The sequence below is a fragment of the Macaca fascicularis genome, chromosome 18 (assembly GCF_037993035.2).
Source record: "Macaca fascicularis isolate 582-1 chromosome 18, T2T-MFA8v1.1".
Lineage (NCBI taxonomy): Eukaryota > Metazoa > Chordata > Mammalia > Primates > Cercopithecidae > Macaca > Macaca fascicularis.
In genome coordinates this window covers 39,986,555-40,013,485 of record NC_088392.1, presented here as the reverse complement: position 1 = coordinate 40,013,485, position 26,931 = coordinate 39,986,555, and the positions used below count along the sequence as shown (strand labels likewise).

Genomic DNA, 26,931 nt, shown 5'->3' with positions numbered 1-26,931 from the left:
CCGTAGATGGATCCCTAGGGCATGATTCCCAGAGGTCCTGCAGGGCCCCCTGTCCACTCTGCCTCCGAAGAATTCTCCTACCCATTAGCTGATGCCCCAATCCTCTTTGGAAAGCTACATTCTTGAGTTCAAGGCTTTGACTCCCAGCAATGCTCTCCCACAGTGGGAGAGTGCTTTACGCTTCTGAAGGTGCTTTTCCATCCCCTGTCAAGTTCCTCCCCTGATAATTGTGATGTAGACAGATACCATTCAAGGGTCCCTGGAAGAAATGGGGAAAGTGGTAACCAGAATCTTGGGTGCCTCACTGGATGCTTGATCTCCAGATAGCTGGGAACCAAAGCCCCAAAGCTGAGCTTGACTTAGAGCTCTGCCTTGGACTGTTGCTCGTCATCACTTGCCTTAGAAGAGCCGATGCCAACTTGGTCTGAATCCCTGGCCTTTCCAGGAACCATTCAATGGAATTGGGTGTTCAGGGAGGAACAATCTTTTCTAAGACATACACTGCTCAGAGACAGGCTCCCAGCCATGCCTAAGAACAGAATGGGTAGCACAGCCAGAGGGGACTGCTCACTTCTCCAAGTCCAGGAAATTATAGTGCCTGCACCGCTTTCTGGCTCATCAATCTGGCATTCCCAGCTAAGGTCCTGCCTGAAATAGCAGTGGTATCTGCTATTTAACTTGCCCATTTTCATGTAAGCCTCATGTTTCTGCACTCTCTCTAACTAGAAAGTAAGCATGTGCCTTCCCTGGTGTGAACTGAGCAAACACTTGTCCAGTTCCACTTACCTGCAGGCTGGAGGTCTCCAGGCTGGAGATGGCTTTGGTTGAAGCTGGTGCCTCTGCCTCTGGAAGGACTCTGGCCAAAGTTGTTGTTTTACAGCCCAGGAAGGTCTTCTGCATGTTTTCCCACAAGAAAGGGAAGAGGGTCCCCCGTCATGGGCAGGGGCCTACTTAAACTACCTTTGAGGTTAACCCTGGAAACTTTCCATGCCAACTAAGTGACCCCTGGCAAGAGACTTTATTATGTGGCAATGAGGTAGAGGTTTGGCTTATCTCTGCCCATGCTGATGCTGATGTCTCATATTCCAGCTTCAGAGTCAATGAGCCAGGGGTTGCATTTTGCCTAACTCAACAACTGACTCATGGCAAGGGCCCTGTCTTTCCTGTACCCAGCATCACTGAGTTAGGTGGTCGGTAACCGGTGGTTGATATCCGATGTAAATATCTAGGCTCAGTGAAGATTTTCGAATGATTATAAAATATTTAAGATGTACAAAAAGTATGAGAAAGAATGTAATACACCCCCATGAACCCACCACCCAGCTTATGAAGTAAAGTGTTACAAATACAATCAAAACTCTGGCATATTCTTCCTCTCATCAACAACCTTGGCCAGAGTCCTTCGAGAAGCAGAAGCACTGAACCTCCCTCACTTCCTGTCTTCCCAACACAGGTAACCACTCTAATTAATTTGTTATTTATCATTCCCATGCATCTCTTTATTTTTTTGCTACATGTGTAGGTGTTTCTAAATTTTATTTACACACACACACACACACACAAAATGTGTTGATACATGTAGCTGCAGTTTATTCATTTTCACTGCTGTATAGTGTTCCATTATGTGAAAATACCATAATTTATCCATTCTCTGGTTGACAGGCATCCAGGCTGTTTTCCAGGTCTTCTGTCTTTGCTTTTGTTATAAATCATGCTGCAGTGACTATCCTTGTACATATTTCCTTTTGCAGACCTGAGGAATAGGATAAGTGCCTAAGAGTGATGGTGCTGGATTGTAGAATATGTGCACCTTTGACATTTCTTTCCACTTTTTTTTTTTTTTTTTTTTTTTTTGAGATGGCGTCTCGCTCTGTCACCCAGGCTGGAGTGCAGTGGCGGGATCTCCGCTCATTGCAAGCTCCGCCTCCCGGGTTTACACCATTCTCCTGCCTCAGCCTCCCGAGTAGCTGGGACTACAGGCGCCCGCCACCTAGCCCGGCTAGTTTTTTATATTTTTTATTAGAGATGGGGTTTCACCGTGTTAGCCAGGATGGTCTTGATCTCCTGACCTCGTGATCCGCCTGTCTCGGCCTCCCAAAGTGCTGGGATTACAGGCTTGAGTCACCGCGCCCGGCCTCTTTCCACTTTTGTTAGCAGTGTATATGTGTTAGCATTTCTCAACATAATTGGCATTGAGTTTAATTAGATTTAAAACTGTCAGTAATATGAAATATTGTACAGTAACTTCAAAAATTAGGCAGAATTGACATCTTTGTAATATTGAATCATCGTATTCACAAGCTTGGCATATCAATTTAACTTTTTCAGTATTAGATTTCATACTTTTTTCCATTGATGTTTTATACATCTTCAGTTAGATGTATTTATTCCTTATATTTTTGTTGCTTTTGTAAGAATATTCTTTTCTCCAGTAGTCTTTTTTACTGAGGTATAATCACGTACAATAACACACAGACTTAGGTGTACGTATACATATAGTTCTGACATATGTATCAAAACTCTCTTTGACAATTGAATATACCTGTGGAATAACCACCACCCCTCACAAAATGTAGACATGTCCATTTCCTGGGAGAGGTTCCCTTATATTCTTTTCTAGTCAATGTCCCCCTGACCCAGAGACAATCACTGTTTTGATTTCTATCACAAGATACCTTTTAAAATTGATGTTTAACTGTTTGTAGTTATTCAATATGTATTTTTCTATGAGGTCCTTAATCTTATGCTTTCATTTCTGTGAAAGCCCACATTTCCCCAGGACACATGCTCACATGTATTACTGCTATTTCCCATGAGTTTCAGGCCCTCCCCTGAGAATATCTTCAGGAGTGGGATAGGGAAGAGAAGGGCTCTGCGTATCCACAGTGGAGAACTAGCATGAGATCGCTCATTCTATTGTTTGTGACTTAAGAAAGCCTTTAAGCAGTTTTCCGCCCTGGGTGGGCCAGGTGTTCCTTGCCCTCATTCTGGTAAACCCACAACCTTCAGCGTGGACATTATGGCCATCATGAACATGTCACAGTGCTGCAGAGATTTTGTTGATTTCCAGATTTTGGGGGGCCTGTTCCCAACAGACCCCACCCACTCCTGGAAATGGGGAAATGTCTTCCTTTGTGCGCCCTTCACCTCTTCGGCATCTCCTGAGATCATTTTCTCCTCCATCTTGTCTCCCTTCTGTCCTGAATTGTGGCAAAGATGAGATCAATAATTTGGGGACCAAACCAAGCCAGTGTGTGACAGCCAATGTGTGGCTCTGGATGAGCAGGACGGAGGGAAGGGAAGATAAACGTGAGAGCTGGGGCAGACTTGGAGACCCTCTTGGCCCCATTGCAGATGAGGGGGTGAGGTCCAGAGGTCACTGACCATTAACCTTCCCACTGTCCAGCATCCACTGTGGGCCGGGTGCTGTTCTCAGCGTGGAGGTAGAGTGGTGATGAAGACGCTTGCCTCTGCCCTCAGAGCAAAATCAAGCGGAAGCAAACTGAGAGGAAAGACGGCATTCAGAATAAAGGCCATAGAGACCGTGATGCCACAGAGTGGTTGGTGGGAGCCAGTGAGTCAAGGGCGAGTCTGTGAAGATGACATTTGGGCAGTGACATGAATGAGGAGACAGTGTTGTGGAGGATGCCAGGCAGGGGAGGAGCCTGGCAGGGGCTGCGGGTAGGAGCTGGGGTTTGCTGAGCAGCTGAGGGAAGCAGGTGGGGCGGGGCCCTCAGGGATGGGTGGGGTTGTGTTGGGTGGGCGGGGAGGTGGGTGGGGCATCTCGGGATGGGCGGGGAAGTGGGAGGGGCTGGAGTAGGCAGAGAGGATGAAGCCAGAAGGACTAGGGGGCGTTTCTCCAAATGCAATGGAAAGTCATTGCGGAATTTAAGCAGGAAGGAGGTTGACTTGAGGTGGCTGTTGTGTTAAGAACAGGCTCCAGGGTGGCAGGAGTGGAAGTCGGAAGACCACTGAGAGGCTGTTGCAGTGCCCACGTGGCCTGGACCAAGGCGTCAGTGTCGGGGAATGAAGGAGCCGGCCTGGGATGTGTTGCGGGGGTGCTGCCAACCGGGACTTGCAGGGTGATGGGCTGGGGCAAAAAGAGTAAGAGGAATCCAGGCAGAGCCCTGCGTCCGCCTGGCGAATTTATTCCATTGAGCAAAGCCAGACACAAAATCACACCCAGCCATATTTTCGTTAGTGGTATTTGTTTTTAATCACCACACAGAGCTATCGTGAGGACCAGATAAAGAAATGGATGTGAAGCTGTGCTGCGAACCGCGCCATGTGGGGTGTTTTCTCATTGTCCGGGTAGCAGTCGGCATGAGGCCGGTGTTTCCACAGCTTCTCCTCCTCCCTCACCCCCAGTGCTATTAACATCAACTTGGAGTTTCCCGAGGGATGATTTAGCTTCCCGATGGTCCAGAAGCTGCCCTGACTCTTTCTCCTGCTGGCTGATAGGGGTGGGTTTCCACAATGCAAAGTGCCTACAAGCTGTCAACAAGTTCAAACTGATCAACTCCAGGGGAGAAGGTGGTGGGCATTGGGGATAAGAGGCTATGACTTATCAGGAGGTGTTATTCATCCTTGTGGCGCCTCCTTCTGGTACTATTCACAGACTGACAGTGATTTAGAGACCCTCCGTTGGGCGGGACTAATTATGTTGGTACCCGTGCTCTGGGCAGGGTTTCTCAAAGTGGGTTCCCTTGGGATACTCAGTGATAAAGGGTCTGTTCGCTGGTCACCTCCCTTTGGGGAGCTGCCGCACCTGCGTACTGCCTCTTCCTCTTTCAGCTGACCAGTGAGTGTTTAGCCTTTTGAAAGCTCTGAGAAGCCCTGCAGTGAAGAAACCTATAGAACCCTGAGTATGTCTCAAACTGACTTCACCACGAACCCTCAAGCCCTTATTTCACCCCTAGGAGCTGCTGCAGGGACTGGGAGGTGTGTGTTGAGAGAGTGGGGGTCATGTCCAACATCCAGCTTATTCAGGATCAGCCTTGTGCTGGGAAAATCCAGGCCTTCGCGGAGCATGTGAGCGTCCCCCCTCCCCCAAACCTGTTGTAAGGAGCTTACAGTCTGGTCAGGGACACAGTACCAGGGGCTGGGGGCGGGGCCCAACTGTGTGGGGCTGCTCTGGCTGCAGGAAGTGTGTGTGTGTGTGTGTGTGTGTGTGTGTGTGTGTGTGTGTGTGTGTGTGTGTGTGTGTAGGGAGTGGGGGGCTGGTTAAAGGAAGGCTTAAAGGGCCCCAGAGGATAGTCTATCCAGATGGAGGCAGGGAGTGAAGGGTGAGGTGGGGTCCCTGCGCAAGGTCAGGTGGCAGGGGACGTGTTGGGGTCAGGTCTGGCTGCCTGTTCAAAGCCTGCCTCCACCATGCAGGAGCTCCCTGAGGCTGAGCTATTCCCTCCCAACCTGTGGGTTTCGGGTTCCTTATCTGAACAGGGGGTGCTGATGATAGCACCTGGGGAGCTTGGATGAAGGCCTACCACAGGAAGCTCTCAGTGAATATCTACAGTTTTCATATAAGTTAAAGCCACTTCCTCCCTGGGATATGGGAGTCCATCTGTGGGGGCGACCGAAGAGGCCTCAGAACTCCACAGTGGCTCACCTTAGAAATTAGGGCACCAGGCCGGGCACAATGGCTCATGCCTATAACCCCAACACTTTAGGAGGCCAAGGCAGGGGGATCCCCTGAGGTCAGGATTTCAAGACCAGCCTGGCCAAAATGGTGAAACCCCGCCTCTACTAAAAATATAAAAATTAGCCGGGCCTGGTGGTAGGGGCCTGTAATCCCAGGTACTTGGGAGGCTGAGGCAGAGAATTGCTTGAACCCAGGAGGTAAAGTTTGCAGTAAGCTGAGATTGTGCCACTGCACTCCAGCCTGGGTGGCAGAGTGAGACTCCATCTGGAAAAAAAAAAAAAGGCCACCAGGGCTGCAGGCGCAGTGGCTCATGTCTGTAATCCCAGCACTTGCGGAGGCCAAGGCGGGTGGATCATGAGGTCAGGAGTTCAAGACCGGTCAGTTCGAGACCAGCCTGGCCAACATGGTGAAACCCCGTCTCTACTAAAAATACAAAAATTAGCTGGGTGTGGCTGCGGGTGCCTGTAATCCCAGTTACTCTGGAGGCTGAGGCAGGATAATCGCTTGAATCCAGGAGGTGCAGATTGTAGTGGGCCGAGATACAGCCACTGCAATCCATCCTGGGCAACAGAGAAAGACTCTGTCTTGGGGGGAAAAAAAAGTGAGGGCACCGTGTGGTCAGGAAATGCACAGGGCCAGGGCTTGCCCAGCTCATCCCAAACTGTGCCTGCTGCCCTCACCAGACCTCCGGCTGGTCTCTTTCTCATTCAGGGCGTCTGTGTTGCTCTGAGGTGCTGCCTAGGGGCAGGGGCAGGTGGGGCTGATGGAGCAGCCTCCCCTCCATGGGACGGCAGAACCTCAGGTCCAGCCATTGCCCGTCGACAGCAAAGAGCAAACCTGCCAGACAAGCTCCCCACACACTCACACACACCTACACTCACACCCCTACACATATTCCACACACCCCATAGCCCCCCACACCCCACACACTCACACACACCTACACTCACACCCCTACACATATTCCACACACCCCATACCCCACCACCCCCCCCACACACACACCTACACTCAAACCCCTACAAATATTCCACAGACCCCATACCCCCCCACACCCCACACACTCACACACACCTACACTCACACCCCTACACATATTCCACACACCCCATACACCCCCACACCCCACACACTCACACCTACACTCACACCCCTACACATATTCCACACACCCCATACCCCCCCACACCCCACACACTCAAACACACACTCACACCCCTACACATATTCCACACACCCCATACACCCCCACACCCCACACACTCACACACACCTACACTCACACCCCTACACATATTCCACACACCCCATACCCCACCACCCCCCCCACACACTCACACACACCTACACTCACACCCCTACACATATTCCACACACCCCATACCCTACCACCCCCCCACACACACACACCTACGCTCAAACCCCTACACATATTCCACAGACCCCATACCCCCCCACACCCCACACACTCACACACACCTACACTCACACCCCTACACATATTCCACACACCCCAAACCCCCCCACACCCCACACACTCACACACACCTACACTCACACCCCTACACATATTCCGCACACCCCAACCCCCCCACACCCCACACACTCACACACACCTACACTCACACCCCTACACATATTCCACACACCCTATACCCCACCCCCCCACACACACACACCTACACTCACACCCCTACACATATTCCACATACCCCATACCCCACCACACCCCACACACACACCCCTACACTCACACCCCTACACATATTCCACACACCCCATACCCCACCACACCCCACACACTCAAACACACCTACACTCACACCCCTACACATATTCCACACACCCCATACCCCACCACACCCCCCACACACACACCTACACTCAAACCCCTACACATATTCCACACACCCCATACCCCACCACACCCCACACACTCACACACACCTACACTCACACCCCTACACATATTCCACACACCCCATACCCCACCACACCCCACACACACACACCTACACTCAAACTCCTACACATATTCCACACACCCCATATCCCCCCACACCCCACACACACCTACACTCACACCCCTACACATATTCCACACACCACATACCCCACCACACCCCACACACACCTACACTCACACCCCTACACATATTCCACACACCACATACCCCCCCACACCCCACACACACACACCTACACTCACACCTCTACACGTATTCCACACACCCCATACCCCACCACCCCCCACACACTCACACACACCTACACTCACACCCCTACACATATTCCACACACCCCATACCCCCCACACCCCACACACTCACACACACCTACACTCACACCCCTACACGTATTCGACACACCCCATACCCCCCCCACACCCCACACACTCACACACACCTACACTCACACCCCTACACATATTCCACACACCCCATACCCCCCCACACCCCACACACTCACACACACCTACACTCACACCCCTACACATATTCTAAATACCCCATACCCCCCACCCCCACACACTCACACCTACACTCACACCCCTACACATATTCTAAATACCCCATACCCCCCACACACCCACACACCCCATAGCTCTACACACACCCCACACACCCCCTACCCCCACACACTCACACACAACTACACTCACACCCCTACACATATTCCACACACCCCATACCCCCCAACACCCCATCCCCCCACACACACCCCATCCTCACACACCCCACACCCTCACACACCCCATACCCCTGCACACACCCCATACCCCCCCACACCCTCACACACCCCACACATACCCCCCACACCCCCTACACACACCCCATACCCTCACACACACCCCATCCCCCCACACACCCCATACCCCCACACACACCTCTTATCCCCACACACACCCCATATCCCCACACACTCCCCATATCCCCACACACATACCGCCATGCACACCATACCCGCACACACCCCCACACACCCCCGCACACCCCCACACAGCCCCCACACACACACCACACACACCCCATACCCCCACACACACCCCATATCCCCACACACACCCTATACACACGCACACTCACACCCACAGCCCCAACCCCCCACGCTCTCACACATGCACATTCACACACACTCACAACCCCCACACACATATACACCCCCACACGCACCCCACATACTCCCCACACACACCCCAGATATCCCCCGACACACATGCACACACACACATACACGCACAGACACACACACACACACTCACTCCTTGGGGCTCTTCGCTGTCTTGTGACCCAGTGGCCCATGGAGAAGGATGCCAGGAGAGAAATGGGTGGGCTGGTGTTGTGGAGTCTGGCAGCCAGGGCAGCCCCCATCGGAAGGCAGGAGGATCTGGAGGGGCCCAGAGGCTGTGTTGACCAGAACGTTCTCTCTGCCCAGAATTCTACAGTTAGAATCTTTGAATGGAGGCTGTGGGGCCTCTAACAGGCCCTCAGCGTGCACACGGGACACAGGGCAGGACAGAGGGGCTGGGCAGGATCGCTGCCGCCTTGGGGCCTGGACTCGCGGGGCGCTGGGAGGATAACTGCTGATGAACGGTGCACAGAGGCAGCCATGCAGAGGCTCAGGAGGACAGAGCTGGATGGATGAGCCCAGTGGGGCCAGGAACCTGGAGACCCTGAAGGGACCACTGCAGGCGTGGTGGCATCAAAGTCCTCCCTGAGCCACCCTTCAAACCGGGTTTGGGTTAGGTGACCCACACCAGTGCCAGTGTATCAGGCAGAAGCTTGGCCCGGGGGTAGGAGATGGAGCCCCTCATGGGTGAGGCGAGGTGGCAATGCAGACCATGGTCGAGGCTGCATGCTCCAGGACATCAGGGAGCGCTCACCTCAGCCAACACCCAGTTTTTCCAGTTCTTTGGTGACCCCAGTGCCCTGTTCAATGTAGCACCAAAGAACCCCAAGGATGGCAGCCAGAAGCCCCAGTCAAAGGCCCAGTAGCCTCGGGTGGGCTCTGGTAGAGAGGCTAAACCCTGGCTGCCACCCAGTACGCTGCCCCACCGGGCCTCCCGGGCTGACCTCCAGCTCAGGTTTCCCGGGTGAGCGGTGGCCAGAGACTGCACTGCTCCCTGTCTGTGCCTTCAGGGCCTGCCCTCGCCCCGCCCTGACCCCAGAGCCCTGAATACCGTGAGAAAAGCAGGGGACACAACACAGGGAGTGGCCTTCATCCCTCAGCCTCACCCCACACTGGATGGGTGAGGTCTCTGCGGGCGACCCCTGGGGCTCTGAGTCCAGGCATCTGCTGCTTTCGGGAACCGCAGAGAGGGCCAAATGAGGACACAGATTGCCTTTACCTGCCCCACCTCCACGGGAAGCTGAAGGCTAGGGGTCCTGCCTGGGAGCCCTGTTTTTGCAAGCCATCTCCTACCTTCCTGGCTCCCTCCCCGCTGGTCCTCTTCCCCAACTTGCCCCTCTCCTCCTGCTCTTTTCACCCCTTCTGTGACCCCCTTTCTTCCTCATCTCTGCTTCCTCCCTGCCTTCAACAAGGAAACGTATGCCCACTCTTTCCTTTCCTTGTTCTGTTCTCACAATTCTCCGCATCCCTCCCTAACTCTCCCTCAGCCCCCCAAGAGGACGGCCTTGTAATAATGGCGAACATCCTCTTCTGTCTGGGGGGCACTGGAGTGAGCTGCTGTTGAGAGGTTTGTTCAGGAAACCCCAAGCTAAGAAGGTGATATGCCCTGAGTTAGCAACTACAAAGAAAAGAGAAGTCCACATAAGCCTAGGTTTTCCTAGGCCTGACACGAATCGGGCTGATTTTTCTGGGAAGAGCAAAAGATCAGGCGAGTGTGGACACAGACTCTGTTAACTTTCTTAACATCTGGGAGTCAGGGTGTGTTGGGAGAGGGCTGTATGGAGTTAGAATGCTCTGGGAAAAGGGTCTTGGGAAGTGTGGTCTCAGTAGGTTTTTTGGAACCCCTGGGCTCTATTTCTTATTTTGATTAGCTCTGAAAGCATTCTGGGAGGTCAGCAGGTGAGTTTTGGGCATTTATCAACAATGAAAGAGACAAAATGCCACCTGTGTGGGGCTCAGCCTCTGGCATAGCATACAGCCTTGTGGAGTGCAAGGAGACCACCCGCCTCCTGCCGGTTATTCAGGGCACCTGCCTTCTGCCCAGCTCAGCTGTTGATGGGAGCCATGGTCTTGGACAGACCATTTCCCTCTCTGGGTCTCAGGAGCCTCAGCTGTAAAGTGGGAGTTAGACCCACCAGGCTTCAAGCGATGGGATTCCATGTGGACGGCAAAGGGAGTCTCTGACACTCCCTCCTTGCCAACATAGCCACTTTTTCGGCATGCATGTTTATTTTTTCCTTCCTTTGAGAAGTAGCTAAACTAACAGGAATGTTCCTAAGGTGCCCTTCTCCCCATTTGTATTGTTACTGGAAGGTGTTCACTAAGCATGCGGGGAATGAGGCCTGCCAGGATGCCCAGGACTTGAAGGAGCCCTGGACTGAGCGAAGCCAGCTCCTGGTGGGGCCTGGGTGCTGCCATGGGCAGTGGACCTTCCATCGATGGGTCTGCGTGTGTGGGAGGGTTCGGCCTCATCTCCTGCTTCTTCCCAGGGCAGGTACTCAGCCAGTTAGGGGAGCAGGGGACAAATCATGGAGCAGGGCCTGGAGTGGGGAAGGGGCAGCTGCTGAGACCTGCACTGTCTACACACTGCAGATGGGGCAGCCTGGGGGCGTCCACCTGAAGACATCCCGGAAGAGAGGGCGGAGGCTCAGAATGAGCCCATCACCTGCAGCATGTGTGCAGGAGGAGCCCGTAGCCGCGGTCCTGGGCCCAGCATTCCCACCAGGAGGTACACATTTCACAGCCTTGGGCTTCGGGAGGGGCTCTCATCCTTTGAGGCCCTTCAGAGCCCACCTCCTTTACGCAAACCTCTTCACAAATAAAAGGCAAAAGACACAAGAAACAACCAAACAAAATCTTCCTCAGGTGACCTGACCTCTCCCTTCTCTGACTCAGAGTTTAGAGTGTCCGGTTCTTGACAGTCTTGCACTTTTAATTATGTCAGGGCTTTTTCCATGGGTTTCCAGATAAGATATGATTCCTTCAGGGAAGGGACCTTCATGCCCCAGACCTGTGCAGGAGGCACAAGTTTTGGGGGCTGTGTCTATGGACTCGATGGTGACCTGTCCGTACCACAGGCCACACTGCATGTCCCCTGAGCCAGGGCCCTAGCAGCTGGTTTCTGCGTCCTTCCCTCTCTGCTCAGTGGCCCTCAGTCCATATCTACGGAAGCAATGCCCTTCCTTTCTTCCACCTGCTCAGCTTTTTCTCACCCCTGCTGGTCTCTTGTCGGAAACGAAATACACAGAGGAATTCCCTTTCTTGCATTGACTCCAGTGTAGACAGGGAGCAGATGGGACTGCTGTCTGCTGTCTACACTACACTACACTACACTACACTACACTGCTGTCTGCTGTTCGTGATAAGGACACAGTCCTGGAGGACCTGAGGGGCTTCTGAGGGTCAGGCTTATTCAGGGACACTCAAGCAGCTCACATTTTCTGTTCATTTTATTGCTTTCTGATGCTTTATAAAATGAGAGCCACCCCAGGTCATCCATGCTCTGACGTTCTTTCTTTTAATGTCTTTGAACTCAGGATGTAAAATTGCTTAATTGAAGTCAAGCTCTTCCGGAGAGGGTTACAGTGACTCTGTTGGGCAGCTGGGGAACACTTTAAATTCTTGTAACAGCTTCATTGAGGTGTAATTGATATGCAAAAAGTACATATTTAATATGTGCATTAATAATTTGATGAGTTTGGACATATGCCAACACCCATGAAACTATCAACACAATCAAGGTAATAAATATATCCATCATCTCCCAAAAGTTTCTTCGTGGCTATCCCCTTTAAAAAAAATTTTTTTTTTTGAGTCAGAGTTTTTGCTCTTGTTGCCCAGGCTGGAGTGCAATGGCGCGATCTCGGCTCACCACAACCTCTGCCTCCTGGGTTCAACCAATTCTCCTGCCTCAGCCTACAGAGTAGCTGGGATTTACAGGCATGTGCCACGACACCTGGCTAATTTTTTGTATTTTTAGTAGAGACGGGGTTTCTCCATGTTGGTCAGGCTGGTCTCGAACTCCCGACCTCAGGTGATCTGCCTGCCTTGGCCTCCTAAAGTGCTGGGATTACAGGCATGAGCCACCACTCCCAGCCAATTTAAAATTTATTTATTTTTAGAGATGGGGGTCTCACTATGTTACTGAGAGCGATCCTCTGGCCTCAGCCTTCTAGGTAGCTGGAATAATGGTATATATCTCTGCACCCAGCTTGTGCCACCCCACCCCATCTGCTCTGGTTTTTTTTTTTTTTTTTTTAGAGAGGGGTCCCCATATGTTTCCCAGGCTGGTCTTGAACCCCTGGCCTCAAGGGATCCTCCCACCTTGACCTCCCAAAGTGCTGGGATTACAGGCATGAACCACTGTGCTTAGGTGCCGCACCCCACACCTCTTAATGTGGTAAGAAAGCTAACATGAAATTTACCCTCTTCAACATTTTAAGTATATAATACAGTGTTGTTAACTGCATGTGCATTTTTAAACATAGGTATAAAGTTATGTACTATAGCTTAAAGTCCTTTTTCCCCCCCCTCATTACACTGAGAAATGTTTAAATGTTTTTGGTCTTAAGAATATTTCTGGCCGGGCGCGGTGGCTCAAGCCTGTAATCCCAGCACTTTGGGAGGCCGAGACGGGCGGATCACGAGGTCAGGAGATCGAGACCATCCTGGCTAACACGGTGAAACCCCGTCTCTACTAAAAAATACAAAAAAACTAGCCGGGCGAGGTGGCTGGCGCCTGTAGTCCCAGCTACTCGGGAGGCTGAGGCAGGAGAATAGCGTAAACCCGGGAGGCGGAGCTTGCAGTGAGCTGAGATCCGGCCACTGCACTCCAGTCTGGGCGACAGAGCGAGACTCCGTCTCAAAAAAAAAAAAAAAGAATATTTCTATTTTCATCTTGTACTATTGCTTGGTGAAAACAAGTTGCTAAAGTTACTTTGCACCCATGTAAAGAGGACTTCATCCTATTTGTTCTAAAACTGCCTATTAGAATGTTCAAAGGGACTAAACACAAATGTATCCTTCATAACATGGTCTTGTCTCAGCCATTGTCTTTTCAGGGGAGATTTTGTTTTCTTCACTTACCATGTGCAGTAAGAACAACAGTCTGGGGGTTCCAGACCCTCTTGGAATTCACATCTATGATGGACATATTGAAGTGTATGGAAGAGAATGTCTCCAGTGGGGCGACTGCCTCCTCCCGGGACTGGGCAGATCCGTGTGATCTCAGGGCTCTGAGCTACATGTGGGTACCAGAAAGCAGCCTGGGTAATGACCTGATGCATAGAATTGGGAGACAGCAAGGCTGGGGGTGCTGCTAGTTCTCTCTGAAAGACACAGGCCTAGACTCCTGGGTGATGGTCAGAGTAGGGTCCCAGCACTAGGCTCATGGTCACACCAGGTATAAACCTATAGGCCAGCATGGAATGAGTTCCATCTCGTCTGCACCATGGGCCTCAGCTCATGGGGACGTAGCTTTTCTTTGCAATCTAGAAATGTAGTCTGAGGAATACATACGTGTGTGTGTGTGTGTGTAGCTAGAATAGCTTGCTCTTGGTATCAGCATGTTCCTTCATTGTGGGGTTTCTAATTTGATCTTGTATTACTCAAAAGGCTCCCAAGGAACTTCATGTTTAAGATCCAATTTTGCATTTTACTTCTGCCAATGCCCCTTGGGCGCCCCTTGTTTCTACAACATACCAGAAGGTCTAAGCTTCTGAGATGCGTCTACATGCTGACTGTGCTGAGAACTGGTCCAGGGTTTGGCTCTGGGGGAGCTTATCTCATGACTTCCTTTGCTCTCACTTATTGGAACTAGTGGATTTCGCGGAGAGTAGACACTGCAGCACAGACAGGTGGGGACTTGCGTTCCATGCTGGCTGTGCTCCTGGAATGTTTTGCATCTATCAGGTGCTTGTTTCTTTGCTGAGGCTCTCATACCAGAGGCACTAGGCTGTGTGAGCGGAGTCTGCAGCAGGGCTCCTGTCCTGGGAGCTGGGCAGCTCAGTGGCGAAGGAATACAAGGGCACAGGACACACATCTCCCCACACTTGTCTTTTTGCTGCTCCCCATGCCCCCCAGACCTCTCTGGTGACAGCTCCATCAGCTGATGTCATAGAAAGTGAGGAGGGATAGACAGGCAGCTCCTGCAGCCCTGCTCTGTTGCACATGAGCAGCTGGGGGCAGCTGTGGACTCTCAAGTACAGGGACCAGGGTGAGGAAGTGGAGCCACCCTGGCTCCAGGGGCTCCAGGAGAGAAGCGTGGGGAGTGCCATGATTGTCACCCCATTTTCTCTGCTGCTCCAGACCATGCTCCCCGCTGTGTCCCTCCATGTCCTCACTTGCCCTGGTGCTCAGCACCTCAGGGAGGGCCTGCGGTCTGTTACTGGCTCAGGTGCTGTGTTACACGAACTCCCCAGCTCTGGGGGCTTTGTGACTGCGCATTTTCACTGAGGAGAAACAAAAGGCAGTGACTTTGGTGGAGAGTACTGGGGCAGTGGCCAGGAGGTGGGGCATTTGCGCCCCACCTGCTACCGTAGGTTTCTTTACTCCTGGCTCCTTTTCTCTCTTCAAGTCCCAGGAAGTGAGAAGGAAGGAGTTAGGCCAATTTCACTGAGATGCTTCTTTGAGATGCTGATGAGAAAGTGACCGAGTAAGCCCAAGCCTGAGGCGCCACCTAGGGGACAAGGTGTGCCCAGGCTTATTGCTGGACTATTGCAAGTCACCCAGTCAATGAAGTTCTAGGACTCACATTTAAAATTTAAAATAAAAAACAGAATGGAGAGAATGGGAAAGAAAAGTCATCATTCACTTTATAAAAACGATTTCTCATTTACAAAGGCATTCCTTTAAAATGTATGTTCCCATCCTATATTTTAAGTTATTCAACTTAGTAATTTACAAAATGTTTTCCATGGAGGTGAAGGAAATGGCACTTAACTGTGTAAAGTGAGCAAGAGATGGTGTCCGCCAAAGGGCAATACAGATATATTTGATTTTATGTTTTTTTTTCTCATTCATATTTTTCTTAAAGTCATAAAAATGAAAACCTAGGAATGTTATAAGAAGAGAAATCGATCTTTATTTCTTATATCCATCTAGGACAGAGGCCACCCATTCTTGACCAAGTCCTATTTATAGGCTGATGGCTCTCAAGTCTATGTCCCCATCCCAAATTCTTTCAGACTCCAGACTCCTTCACCTAAGGACCTGCTTGGCGTCTCCATATGAAAGTCTGAACTCCCCTCAAAACCTGCTCTGCCTGAAGCTTTCTCTATCTCAGTGGAGAAAGAGAAAAAGCTAAGACAAAAAGCCCAGGAATCATCCTTGACTTCTCTCTGCCAACTCACAGCCAATCAACCCATTAGAAAATCTCAAGACTGTTTCAAAATATATCCAGAATCTGACAACCTCTTACCACCCCCACTGCAGACTCCCAGATCTGAGGTACCATTATTCCTTAGCCTGAATGACTGCAATAGCATCCTAATTGACCTCTCTGCCTCCAACTTTGTCCCTCTGAAGTTCATTTCAGTAGAACATTTCAATAGAAATGCAAGTCAGATGATGTCTTTTCTCTACTCAAAAGCCTGTAGTAGCTCCTGGTTGTACTCAGAATAAATGCCAAAGTCCCTCCTAATGACTTACAAGGCTCTGCGTGACATGCACCCCGCTCACTCTGCTCCAGCCGCACTGACTGCTGTTCCCTGAACACACCTGGCATGCTCCTGCCTCAGCTTGGGCACTGGTCGTTTCCCCTGATCTTTTCCCAGACACCTGTGTGGCCACCTTTCACCTCCAAGCATTTGCTCAAATGTCAAGGACTCAATGAATCCTAGTCTGACCAACTAGTTTATCATCTTCATACCCAAAAATCCATAATTAATATATGTGTTCAGCTTCCTTGAACTTGAGGTGGAGTCACTGCAATGCACTTTGGTTCAGAGTGCCTCTAGGTCCCAGTTTGCTGGGAACAGTCCCAGTTTATACCTTTTGTCTGAGGGTGATTATTAATAATGTCACCTTTCACTTTACAAGACTGACCTGGTTTGGATGATACATTCACTGGTCATCCTAGGAGCAACCTCTGATGCATTTGGCTTTATTTCCCAACTCTCTCTATAGCATGTAGATGGGTTAGAAGTAAATTTCCCATAGTTACCCCACTTTCTATTGATCTTTAGTACCAGGTGGCAACATCTTTGGAATCTCCCCCAGTTCTCCACTCCTTCTTTTTTGAAAACACATAGGTACACGTGTGTATGTGCAGACATACACACACTCCATGATAATCTATAGAGAGAGATGAGGGTAAAGGAAATTGTGTGAGCAGCTACTTGTTCTACTTCTGTATGATTTTGAGCAATTTATTATTTTGTTTTTATTTCAATAGGTCTTTTTTTTTTTTTTTTTTTTTTTTTGAGTTGGAGTTTCACTCTTGTTGCCTAGGCTGGAGTGCAATGGTACAATCTCGGCCCACTGCAACCTCTGCCTCCCACGTTCAAGCAATTCTGCGTCAGCCTCCGGAGTAGGTGGAATTACAGGCTTGCACCACCACGTCCGGCTAATTTTTGTATTTTTAGTAGAGATGGGGTTTTGCCATGTTGGCCAGCCTGGTCTCGAACTCCTGACCTCAGGTGATCTACCCATCTCGGCCTCCCAAAGTGTTGGGATTACAGATGTGAGCCACCATGCCCAGCTATACCACATTTCCTTTATCCACTCATTCATTGATGGGCATTTGGGCTAGTTCCATATTTTTGCAATTGTAAATTGTGCTGCTGTAAACATGCATGTGCAAGTATCTTTTTTGTATATGACTTCTTTTCCTCTGGGTAGATACCAAGTAGTGGCATTGCTGGATCAAACAGTAGATCACTTTTACTTCTTTAAGGAATCTCTGCACTGTTTTTCATAGTGGTTGTACTAGTTTACATGCCCACCAACAGTGTAAAAGTGTTCCCTTTTCACCACATCCATGCCAACATCTATTATTTTTTGACTTTTTGATTATGGCCATTCATGCTGGAGTAAGGTGGTATTGCATTGTGGCTTTAATTTGCATTTCCCTGATCATTAGTGATGTTGAGCATTTTTCCATGTTTGTTGGCCATTTGTGTATCTTCTTTTGAAAATTGACTATTCATATCCTTAGCCCACTTTTTGATGGGATTTTTTTTTTCTTGCTGATTTGAGTTCTTTGTAGATTCTGGATATTAGTCCTTTGCCGAATCTATAGATTGTGAAGATTTTCTCCCACTCTGTGAGTTGTCTGTTAACTCTGCTGATTATTTTGTTTGTTGTGTAAAAACTTTTTAGTTTAATTAAGTCCCATATGTTTATCTTTGTTTTTGTTGCATTTGCTTTTGGGTTCTTGGTCATGAAGTTTTTGCCTAAGCCAATGTCTAAAAGGGTTTTTCCAGTGTTATTTTTTAGAACTTTGATGGTTTCAGGTCTTGGATTTAAGTCTTTGATCCATCTTGAGTTGATTTTTGTATAGGGTGAGAGATGAAGATCCAGTTTCATTCTTCTACATGTGGCTTGCCAATTATCCCACCACCATTTGTTGAATAGGGTGTCCTTTCCCCACTTAATGTTTTTGTTTGCTTTGTCAAAGATCAGTTGACTGTAAGTATTGGCTTTATTTCTGGGTTGTCTATTCTGTTCCATTGGGCTATGTACCCTTTTTTTTTTAATCAGTACCATGCTGTTTTGGTGACTATGGTCTTGTAGTATAGTTTGAAGCTGAGTAAGGTGATGTCTCCAGATTTGTTCTTTTTGCTTAGTCTTGCTTTGGCTATGTGGACTTTCTTTTGGGGGGGGGGGGTCCATATGAATTTTAGTATTGTTTTCTCTAGTTCTGTGAAGAATGATGGTGGTATTTTGATGGGAATTGCATTGAATTTGTAGGCTGCTTTTAGCAGTATGGTCATTTTCACAATATTAATTCTACCCATCCATGAGCATGGGATGTGTTTCCATTTGTTTGTGTTGTCTGATTTCTTTCAGCAGTGTTTTGTAGTTATCCTTGTAGAGGTCTTTCACCTCCTTGGTTAGGTATATTCCTAAGTATATTTGCAGCTATTATAAAAGCTTGATTTGATTCTCAGCTTTGTTGCTGTTTGTATACAGCAGAGCTACTGATTTGTGTACATTAATTTTGTGTCCTGAAATTTTGCCGAATTCATTTACCAGTTCTAGGAGTTTTTGGATGAGTCTTTAGGTATACGATCTATACCTAGGTACAGGTATACGATCACAGGTTTTCTAGGTATACAATCACAGCATCAGCAAACGGTGACAGTTTTACTTCCCCTTTACCGATTTGGATACCTTTTATTTCTTTCTCTTGTCTGATTGCTCTGGCTAGGATTTCCAGTACTATGTTGACTAGAAGTGGTGAAAGTTAGGATCTTTGTCTTGTTCTAATTCTCAGGGGGAATGCTTTCAACTTTTCCCTGTTCAGTATAATGTTGGCTGTGGGTTTGTTATGGATGTTTTTTATTATCTTAGGGTATGTCCCTTCTATGCCGATTTTGCTGAGGATTTTAATCATGAAGGGATGCTGGATTTTGTCAAATGCTTTTCTGCATCTATTGAGATAATCATGTGATTTTTGTTTTAAATTCTGTTTATGTGGTGTATCACATTTATTGACTTCTGTATGTTAAACGATCCCTGTGTCCCTGGTATGAAGTCCACTTGATCATGGTGGATTATCTTTTTGTTATGCTGTTGGATTTGATTCACTAGTATTTTGTTGAGGATTTTTTTATCTATGTTCATCAAGGATATTGGTCTGTAGTTTTCTCTTTTGTTATGTCCTTCCCTGGTTTGGGTATTAGGGTGATACTAGCTTCGTAGAATGATTTAGGGAGGATTCCCTCTTTCTCTGTCTTTTAGAATAGTGTCAATAGGATTGGTACCAATTCTTCTTTGAATATCTGATATAATTCAGCTGTGCACCTTTCTGGTGGACTTGTTTTTTGTTGTTGTTGTTGTTGTTGGCAATTTTTTAAATTACCATTTCAATCTCACTGCTTGTTTTTGGTCTGTTCAGAGTTTCTGTATCTTCCTGGTTTATCTAGGAGGGTTGTATATTTCCAGGACTTTATCCATCTCTTCTAGGTTTTCTAGTTTATGCATATAAAGGTGTTCATAGTAGCCATGAATAGTCTTTTGTATTTCTGTGGTATCAGTTGTGATAGCTCCTATTTCATTTCTCATTGGGCTTATTTGGATCTTCTCTCTTCTTTTCTTGGTTAATCTTTCTAATGATCTATCAATTTTATTATCTTTTCAAAGAGCCAGATTGTTTATCTTTTGTATTTTTTTGTTTTGATTACATTTAGTTCTGCTCTGATCTTTGTTAATTTCTTTTCTTCTGCTAGATTTGGGTTCAGATTGTTCTTGTTTCTCCAGTTCCATGAGGTGTGACCTTAAATTGTCTTATTTGTGCTCTTTCAGACTTTTTAATATAGGCATTTAATGCTATGAACTTTCCTCTTAGCATCTCTTTTGCTGTATCCCAGAAGTTTTGATAGGTTGTGTCACTATCGTTCAGTTCAAATAATTTTTAAATTTCTATCTTTATTTAATTGTTGACCCAATGATCATTCAGGAGCAGGTTGTTATTTAATTCCCACGTATTTGCATGGTTTTGAGGGTTCCTTTAGGAGTTGATTTCCCATTTTATTCTACGGTAGTCTGAGACAGTACTTGATGTAATTTTAATTTTCTTGAATTTACTGAGACTTGTTTTGTGGCCTATCATATGGTCTATCTTGGAGAATGTTCCATGTGCCGATGAGTAGAATGTATATTCTGTAGTTGTTGGGTAGAGTGTTCTGTAAATGTCTCTTCAGTTCATTTGCTGTAGGGTATAGTTTAAGTCCATTTTTTGTTGACTTTCTGTCTTGATGACCTGTCTAATGCTGTCAGTGAGTATTGAAGTTCCCCACTCTTATTGTGTTGCCATCTATCTCATTTCTTAGGTCTAGTAGTAATTGTTTTATAAATTTGGGAGCTCCAATGTTAGGTGAATATATATTTAGGATTGTGATATTTTCCTGTTGAACTAGTCCTTTTATCATTATATAGTGTCCCTTTTTGCGTTTTGTTTGTTTTTTTGAGACCCAGTCTCGCTGTGTCGCCAGACTGGAGTGCAGTTCTGAGATCTCGGCTCACTGCAACCTCTGCCTCCTGGGTTCAAGCGATTCTCCTGCCTCAGCCTCCCAAGTAGCTGGGGCTACGGGGCCCACCAACACACCCAGCTAATTTTTGTATTTTTAGGAAAGACAGGATTTCACCATGTTGGCCAGGATGGTCTCGATCTCTTGACCTTGTGATCTGCCTGCCTTGGCCTCCCAAAGCGCTGGGATTACAGGCATGAGCCACCGTGCCGCCCCTCTTTGTTTTTTTATACTTTTTTTGCTCTAAAGTTCTTTTTGTTTTATATAAGAATAGCTACTCCTGCCTGCTTTTGGTGTCCATTTGCATGGAATATCTTTTTCTTCCCCTTATCTTAAGTCCATGTGAGTCTTTATATGTTACATGAGTCTCCTGAAGACAGCAGAAATTTGGTTGGTGAATTCTTATCCATTCTGCCATTCTGTATCTTTTAAGTGGAGCATTTAGGCTATTTACAGTCAACGTTAGTGTTGAGATGTGAGGCACTATTCTATTAATTGTGCTATTTGTTGCCTGAATATCTTGTGTTTTTGTTTGTTTGTTTGTTTTCATTTTGTTATTGTTATTTAGGTCCTGTGAGATGTAGGCTTTAAGGAGGTTCTATTTTGGTGCATTTTGAGGATTTGTTTCAAGGTTTAGAGCTCCTTTTTGCACTTCTTGTAGTGCTGGCTTGGTAGTGGCAAATTCTCAGCATGTGTCTGGAAAAGACTGAATCTTTCCTTAATTTATGAAGCTTAGTTTTGCTGGATAAAAAATTCTTGGCTGATAATCGTTTTGTTTAAGGAGGCTAAAAATAGGACCCCAATCCCTTCTAGCTTGTAGGGTTTCTGCTGAGAAATCTGCTGTTAATCTGATAGGTTTTCCTTTATAGGTTACCTGATGCTTTTGCCTCACAGTTTTTAAGATTCTTTCCTTTGTCTTCACTTTAGGTAATCTGATGACTATGTGCCTAGGTAATGATCTTTTTGTGATGAATTTCCCAGGTGTTCTTTGAGATTCTTGTATTTGAATGTCTAGATTTCTAGCAAGACTGGGGAAGTTTCGCTCTATTATTCCCTCAAATATGCTTTCCAAACTTTTAGATTTCTCTTCTTCCTCAGGAACACCAATTATTCTTAGGTTTGGACATATAACATAGTCCCAAACTTCTTGGTGGCTTTGTTCATTTTTTAAATTATTTTTTCTTTGTCTTTGATGGATTGGGTTAATTTGAAAGTCTTGTCTTCAAGCTCTGCAGTTCTTTCTTCTGCTCGTTCAATTCTGTTGCTGAGACTTTCCAGTGCATTTTGCATTTCTCTAAGTGTGTCCTTGATTTCCAGAAGTCATTATTATTTTTTATTTATGCTATGTATTTCACTAAAGACTTTTCCTTTCATATCCTGTATCATGTTTTTGATTTCTTTAAGTTGGACTTCATCTTTTTCTGGTGTCTCCCTGATTAGCTTAGTAATCAACCTTCTGAATTCTTTTTCTGGCAATTCAGAGATTTCATCTTGGTTTGGATCTACTACTTGTGAGCTGGTGTGATCTTTTGGGGGTGTTAAAGAACCTTGTTTCATCATATTACCAGGATTGTTTTTCTGGTTCCTTCTCATTTGGGTAGACTGTGTCAGAGGGAAGATCTAAAACTCAAGGGCTGCTGTTCAGATTCTTTTGTCCCATGGGGTGCTCACTTGATGTGGTGTTCTCCCCCTTCCTCTAGGAATAGGGCTTCCTGAAAGCCGAACTGCAGTGATTGTTTTTGCTCTTCTGGGTCTAGCCACCCAGGGGAGCTACCAGGCTCCAGGCTAGTACTGGGCAACATTTGCAAAGAGTCCTGGGATGTGATCTGTCTTCAGGTCTTTAGCCGTGGATAGCAGCACCTGCTCCAGTTGGAGGTAGCAGGGGAGTGAAGGGGCTCTGTGAGGGTCCTTAGTTGTATTTTGGTTTAGTGTGCTGGTTTGTGTTGGTTGGCCTCTAGCCAGGAGGTGGCGCTTTCAAGATCACATCAGCTGCAGTATTATAGGGAGGATGCAAACTTGCCCGGGGAAACCCGGTTTTCAGGTTTCTCAGGCAGTGGGCAGGGCCAGAGAGCTCCCAAGAGATTATAACTTCTGTCTTCGGCTACTAAGGCAAGCAGAGAAAGACCCCCAGGTCGGGGCAGGGTTGGACATGTCTGAACTCAGACTCTCCTTGGGCGGGGCTTGCTGCAGCTGCTGTAAGGGATAGGAGTGTGGTTCCCAGGCCAATGGAGTTATGTTCCCAGGGGGATTATGGCTGCCTATGCTGAGTCATACAGGTCGTCAGGGAAGTGGTGGAAAGCCTGCAGTCACAGGCTTCACCCCGCTTCCACACAGCCATAGTCCTAAAGGCTGGTCTCACTCCCGTCATGCCTTGCCAACAGCACTGAGTCTATTTCTAGGCAGCCGGAGACCAGGGCTGAGAACTTGCCCCAGACCACGAGCCTTCCCATTTAGAAAGCAAGCAGACTCACAGATTTTTGGTGTCTCAGGGAGCCTGCAGCAGTGATCCAGTTCCTTCACAAGGGGGGTCTGTGGATTGTCTCAGCTTTCCTGGTATGTTCCTGCCATAGTTCTTGGAGCAAAAGTTCATGATGTTAGCTTCTACACAATGCTCTGTCTGAGCGGGAGCTGTAATCTAGTCCTGCCTCCTATCCATTATCTTTTTGTTTTTGTTTTTTTGAGACAGAGTTTTGCTCTTGTTGCCCAGGCTGGAGTGCAATGGTGCAATCTTGGCTCACTGCACCCTCTGCCTCCCAGGTTCAAGTGATTCTCCTGCCTCAGCCTCCCGAGTAGCTGGGATTACAGGCATGCACCACCACACCAAGCTAATTTTGTATTTTTAGTAGAGACTTGGTTTCAGCATATTGGTCAGGCTGGTCTCGAACTCCTGTCCTCAGGTGATCCACCCGCCTTGGCCTCCCAAAGTGCTGGGATTACAGGCGTTGAGCCATGGCGCCCAGCCCCTATCTGTCATCTTTTTTTTTTTTTTTTTTTTTTTTTTTTTTTTTTTGAGACGGAGTCTCGCTCTGTCGCCCAGGTTGGAGTGCAGTGGCCGGATCTCAGCTCACTGCAAGCTCCACCTCCCAGGTTTACGCCATTCTCCTGCCTCAGCCTCCTGAGTAGCTGGGACTACAGGCGCCCGCCACCTCGCCCGGCTAGTTTTTTGTATTTTTAGTAGAGACGGGGTTTCACCGTGTTAGCCAGGATGGTCTCGATCTCCTGACCTCGTGATCCGCCCGTCTCGGCCTCCCAATATCTGTCATCTTAATCCTTTGAAGATTAAGCAATTTTTTATGCTATAATTTCTTCAAACATCATTTGTCCATTCATTCACCCATTCATCCAATCACTCATTCCCTCAACAACCTTGTGCATCTACCATGGGCCAGGCACTGTGCTAAACACATGAAGTCTTTGCCTTTATGGAATTTACAGTCTAATAAGGGAGTGAGACAGTAAATGGACTACTAAGAGAATATGAATTCAGGAAAGTTCCATAAACGTCAGGGTGCTACAATGGAAAGTCTCAGGGAGAGGAACTTAGGGTGAACAGAGAACCTGATGGAAGAGGAAGCATGTGAGACTAGGTGAGCAGGACCCGGGCCCAGGAAGGCACAGGAAAGAACATCTGCCAAAGCCCTACAGCATGGTGTGCGAGCTGTCCCAAGAAAGGCCATTTGTGTGACACACTGGGAGCTAGAGGAGCGGCCTGAGACCATGTTAGAGTCACCATAGTTTGAGTTTTTAAAAGACGCTCCTGGTGGCTTCTTAGAGAATAACTGAAGAGGGGTAAGAATGGAGGTAGGAGCCTCTAAAAGCTCTTGTGGTTGTCCAGGCAAGAGATTCTGGTGGCTTAGACCACAGTAGTGGAAGTGGAGATGGGAAGAAATGGTTGTATTTGAGCTTGTATTTATATCTTGGAAGAATTCATAATACTTGCTGATGGACCGGAGATGAAGAGTGAGGGAGAAGATGGAAATTAGGGAAATGCCCGGATTTATGAGTTGAGCCACTGGCACTGAGAAGAACTTGAAGAGGGAGCTAGTTAAGTGGGATATAAGTTACTGTTCAGGGCATGTTTAAGAAGACATCTGTGAGAAAGTCAAGAGGGGAGTTTGCTACAGGAGTCTGGAGGTAGAGACCAGTGCTGGGATGTAAATGTGATGATGTATGTATGTATGTATTTTGAAACAGGGTCTCACTCTGTCACCCAGGCTGGAGTGCAGTGGCCCAATCACGGCTCACTGCAGCCTCAACCTCCTGGGCTCAAACAATCCTCCCACCTCAGCCTCCTGAGCAGCTGGCACTACAGGCACATGCCACCACACCCAGCTCATTTTTCTGGTTTTTTGCTTTGTACAGATGTGGTCTCACTATGTTGCCCAGACTGGTCTTTGAAGTCCTGGGCTCATGTGATCCTCTGGCCTTGGCCTCCTAAGTGCTGGGATTACAGGCATGAGCCACTGTACCCGGCCAAATGTGATGGCATTTAGAATCATGGAAAGAAATCGCCACAAATCCAAAAACCAATCCCAAGAAACTCACAGCAGTGGAGCAGTTGCCCAAGAAGACGAAAAAGAATGGCCTGAGAGGCAGTGGAAAAGCAGAGACATGAACAGAAGTCAGTTCAAGGAGGAATGGTCAACTGGGTCATGTTTTGGAGAAATCAAATAAGGTGAAGACAGAAAGATCTCCACTAGTTCTGGCAATATGAACATAAAGGGTGGCATGAGTAAGAGAACTGTGGTTAAGTGGTGGCAGCCAAGTGAGATTAGAGTGAAGAATGAATGAACTACTCATAAAGTTCTTAAGAAAACTAGGAATAGGAGGAAACTTCCTGACCTTGATAAAGTATTATCTATCAGAAACCTACTATAAGCATCAACTTAGTGAGTAACGAATATGAGCATTAACCACATTTTATTTCCTCCAGTACTGTGCCAGTGATCTGAGCCCAAGGCAAAAAGGCAATAAAAATAAATGAGATACTATCTGCGTGATTCAAATTAATAAAAGGGCTCTGCAAGCTGGCTAGATATATAATATACAAAAGCTATTCATTAGCAATAACCAAATGTAAAAGAAAATAGGAGACAGGTCTCAATCGAATAACAAAACTACCCAAGACCTTTATGGGGAAAAGCGATAAACCTTAAGGCCTGTGCCAGGAGATGCCCTGGGAAGGGGCTTGCTTCAGCCATTTAATTGGCGACAATTCCTCCTTCATCTGGAAATTCATAGGCTTGATAAACGATCACTAGTGTTTCTAGAAAATGGTAACATGTGGCCTTGGTCATTTCATCCCACAGAGAAAGTTTATTATAAGTTACAACAAAAGAAGAAAACGTAAAAAAATGTTCCGCAAAACATTGTTTTATTATGAGAAATTATACAGGGTTCTTACTTTTTAATATTTTTATGACACTAGAGGAAGCCTGCTTCTCGGTAAGGATCCCAAACAAGAAAAAGCTGGACTTGCCTGTTGCCACTAGTCCATTACCCCAAAACATGGGTGGGCCGCTTGTCATCTGCCTCTCTATGACAGAAAGGGGGATGTATGTGCCACTCCAACTTTTTAATCAAATGAAGGAAACTATATGAGCAAAGAGTTGAGGAAACAGTGTAGGTACTTATGATACTATTATTTAACATTATCTAGTATTATTTAACATCTATTATTCAGTGAGCCATGATTGTGCCACTGTAATTCAGCCTTGGGTGACAGAGCAAGATGCTATCTCAAAAAAAAAAGAAAAGAAAAAAATTTTCCCTAATAAATGTATAACCCATAAATTCAATTTAATCTCAATTAAAATTTCCAATGGCTCTTTCATGAAGTTAACAATAGGGCCTTGCCCTACTACATATCCAGTCTCAGAACAGATAGACAAAGCAATAGATGTGTTGGGGCATTTTAAAGGGAGAAAATAAAGGATGAAAAATGGCCTTTAAGCTGAGAAGAAAGGAAGTAAG

The 26,931-nt window shown here is 47.3% G+C and overlaps 1 long non-coding RNA gene across 2 annotated transcripts in view; it reads left to right on the top strand.

Annotated features, from left to right (window-relative positions):
• The window catches only part of LOC102129152 (uncharacterized), a 128,528-nt gene that overhangs the window by 93,431 nt on the left and 8,166 nt on the right, over positions 1–26,931 (top strand). The window lies entirely within an intron of this gene.